Genomic DNA, 4,233 nt, shown 5'->3' with positions numbered 1-4,233 from the left:
AAAGAAGCCACAAATCAAGGTGAAGACGCTGAAGAAGCAGCCGCCTCTGTTCCCCAAGATGTAGTTGAAGAACTGAAAGCTCTGCGAGCACATCTTCAGCTCCGCCTGCGTCTGTTGCTTATTCAGGCTTCGTGTACGTAGGCGGCTATATTGCCAAACATATCAGTGATCTTCGGTGTGAGCCTTACGTTATGCTTGAGACGACGAACAAGACTAGCAGCGCCCTTTACATACTTCTGCGTGCCCAGTAGAACGGTGAACTTTACTATCTGAAGGAAGATTTTCTAGCTCTCTTGGAAATTATTTCGCCGTTTCTTGAAAAGGTGTTCAAGGATCTTCCACGATCAAATATTCTTTAAACCTTGCAACTAATCGTTGACCCACATCTTGAAGATTCTCCCCTCCTGTGCTGCCTGGAAGGTTTTGACAGAAGTCAGGCCAAAAGCTTAGCACATCTGATCTCTGAAACGTTTCTCCGAATTCTTCTCATCAATTACACAAAGCAATTGACAGACCAAAATTACAAGCCGTCTGGGTTTATCCACAAACCAATGCGAATGCATTTCAGGCTCTAAACGACATCACTCAGAACTGTCGGTCACACGTCAATGTTGTATAATTCATTGCAAGCAGTTCTTGTTATTGCTGTAAGTTCTTTTAAGTATGGGAAACGTTGTGAGAGTTTCAAAGAGCAAATGATTTGTCTTATCTATTGTGTTTCGTGCAGTGCGAACAGATTGAACACGTGCGTTTGAACGCATTGGAGTGGCAAATGCTATTATTGTCAGAATACATTTTGAAGTACCGACAGACACTATGCCAGCCTTTGAGATGAAAATAAATGTTTCGTCACCCTGGTTGTCACTGAGATACCTTGCTTCACTTTTACTCGAGCCATTCCCAAATGATCTAGCCGAACTATGCGCCACCATTGCATTCCAACTTCAATGTTTTGAGATCCATCTACTACTTCCCTCCTTTGCATGCATATATAGTCATGGCTGCATAATAGACGGTTGCCAGGTTATTGTTAAACGCTGCGACCAGCCGTTCAGTAACAGGTGCAAGGTGTCAAAACCATCGCGAGCCGAGGCTGCCTCCAGCGAACATTTCAGCGGCTCTCTTCGAGCGGGGAGGGTTGGCTCGCAGCGGCGCCGGAGAGATGCGGTGGTAGGTCGCAACTGCCCCTCTTGCAGAGGCCGTAAGAGAGAGCGCGCGCTCCCCTCGACACCGGCCGTGTCTGATCACATATATTTTTAGAGTGATCATGACAACAGGAAAGTGCAGCTCTTTTGATTCCGTTCATATCTTGCTCAAGGTGGGCCTATTTTCGAAAAGAAAGGAAACAGCTGTCTATCTTAAGATAGCGACCGCCCGAAAGCAGCGGATACAGGATTTCCTTGGAGTTCATCCTACCTCCTTCGTAAGCGGCGTAGCGCGCAGAGGCAGTCTCCAGCCGTTCCCCGCACCTCTTGTGCCTCGCATAATATCTGGTCACATGTCCACCAGCGGCCTTATATCATCTTCCCCTCTATCACGTGTCTGCGCGTCATGTCAGTCTGATGTCTTCGCTCTGGGGGGGCCACACACAGAAACACTGTCCTAGGTCGCTGTGAGCCATCAAACTGGAAAACCACAACTCCAGACAGAGGCGTAAGTGTTAGTCACTTGGAATAAGTTTTGTGTAATTGGTACGCGCATCATATGCAGAGTTCAAGCAGATCATATATGCAGATATACGCCGATAAGCAGGGACGCACAGCTCTACAGTGGCGTCGCCCATACGTGGCCACCCAGTAATTCGCTCGTTTTAAGAGGACCCAGACGTGTTGAAAAAAAAAGCATCGCCGAGCATTTAAAATCTCATGCCCGAGTTTGGAACTTCCTTCTGCAAGAACAGGCAGGTACTGCAACGACACCTGTCCGGACTACTCCTGTGGCACATTGTGAAGCTCCTGGCTCTTGTGATACATACCAGCGTAGCCAAAGGGCTGGCTGGCTCTTTACTAGTGCCTTGACTGAGCTTTTCTCTCCGCGCTTGTGACAGGTGCCCATACTACAATGTCCTTCTAGCCCGTTCTTTGCAAGTCGAAAGCTCAAGCCATTTAACCGCTCAGAATTACCTTGAACCGTTCGTCGTCAAGCATGGTTTCCATTCGTGCGGTTGCCCTAGTCTGCACTCTAGCCGATTTATACATCTCAGGATATCCTACGCCAATGCGGAACAATTATCGGAAGGAAATCATCACGACCTGTCCGGTGCTCCAGACCTGCTCCTGCTTCACTGCGAAGTTCGGAGCACTGGTGACGTGTAGTGACGTGTCGAAAGCTAAAACAAATTGAAGCAGACATGGGCCATGATGAACGGCGTCACTTTCAAAAGGCTCACATTTAAACACGTCTCAGTCACAGATATTCAAGCTGAGTGGTATTATAATCGAATAATAAACTATCTCACTATAATTGGATGCCCTGTGCGCGACATCGCAGAGAGGGCCATAGGTTCCGCTACCAAACTGTTCAAAACCTTCGTGAAAATCTTCTGCACAATCTTCCAAGTGGTTTGAGCGCCGCTAGGGGCTTGCATCAAATCAGTGTAAAAGAAAATACTTTAAAACTTCTGCAGGTTTCTCTTTTTTTGCCCGAGTTATGTTCATTGGACCTGGGATACAACAGCATTGAAGAGGAGGAATGATCCGGCACCTGATGGTAGTAGGACTTTCACCAAGCAACCCTTCTTCATACATTGCCTAGACGCAGGGACCGTACCATCGTTCTCTACTGGACTTAATCAAATCAGCTAACCTTTTTACATTCATTTATATCATTCATCACGCCTTCACCCATCATTGATGCCCTGGGGCAATAAATTTCGCTTTCAAAAAAAAAAAGAGGTGGACGACGAATACCTGTCTGTTTTTCCCAAGCTAGAGAACCTAGTGTTGCTGCACAACAATATCAAGCACCTGTCACCCATTCTCTTCAAGAAATAAAGAAATTTAAGAGAAGTCCAAATAGCCGGAAACCGCAATGCGATAGTGAATGGCCTGTTTGACGACTTGGGTTACTTATAGGTAAGCTGCTTGATTTTTTTTTCATTGATTTTAGCTTCGCCTGAAATGCCAACAATGTATGCAGTGTGCAAAGTATTGTTCTATAGTCTTACTGTGCGTGAGAACACGCTTAAACTCTAGAACTCTTCGCGACAGCTTCGAGTGCTGCTTATTGCGCAGGTTAGTGTGGAGCGCATAAGAAATTTAGAATGCACCAGGTTTTGTTAAGCGCTAAATCAAGTACTGGCTCCGATACCCGGTGCCATTCCTAATAATTTCTGCGGGGGACACTTCCGTGAAGGATATCTAGGCACAGCGGCTAAAGAGCAAGTAGAACAAGTGGAGCGCTGCGCTTCCTTAAGTACATATTTTGAGTTCCTCTTAATGGGCTCACGCTTGTGGTTCTATGAAATCCCTGCCGCGCTGCACATAATAACTCTCTACAGGGAAATCGGCAGAACGTGCCACGCAATTCCAAAACGAGCTTATAATCAGTTTTCAGTGTACAGGTAGGTTAACAAAATTCCGCATAGTTAAATACCACTTTTGCCGTGAAAGGGAAAACAAATTCTCTTGGAATAGGCGCTGCCGAAGATTTGTTGCGCCTAAGGTATGAGTTAGAAAACGTGTTTGCCATTTGTGCCAAAACTCACTCGTCATCCTAAGAACGAAAGAAATCAAACTATGCTGATCACTTGTTCGGCAGTGGAAGTGACTAATTCTAACTTTTTGACGGTCCAATATTGAGTCCCATGCTTCAATACAGACGTCGCTTGAATAAGCCTAGTGCATGTGTTCACTTGTACCATCTGTTTCTTTCCAGCGCCTTCTTCACGCGTAGTTTCGTGTTTTAAAATGATGTCATACCATCTATCCCCATCGTGCACTCTTTGTAGCCTCTATAATGGAGAGCTATAAAAGGCTCTGTGATGAACAATTAAAATGTACACCCAGTATTTCGGCTTCTCTCCCCGCCTACACATGGGTGCTGGGTGGACAAGTCTCATATCTCGCCTTACCACTCACTCTAGATCATTCGGGATATACCCAATCAAATCACACACCATGTCCGTCTTAATCATGCGTTTTAAACGACCTGACGTTCTCCCCGAAAAACCAAAACTAAAAGGTCACCCAAGCACACTCATAGGACCAGGTAGTGTCTACGCCAATAGAACCC

This window comes from Amblyomma americanum, chromosome 5 (genome assembly GCF_052857255.1).
Source record: "Amblyomma americanum isolate KBUSLIRL-KWMA chromosome 5, ASM5285725v1, whole genome shotgun sequence".
Lineage (NCBI taxonomy): Eukaryota > Metazoa > Arthropoda > Arachnida > Ixodida > Ixodidae > Amblyomma > Amblyomma americanum.
Note: the sequence above shows the minus strand (reverse complement) of the source record.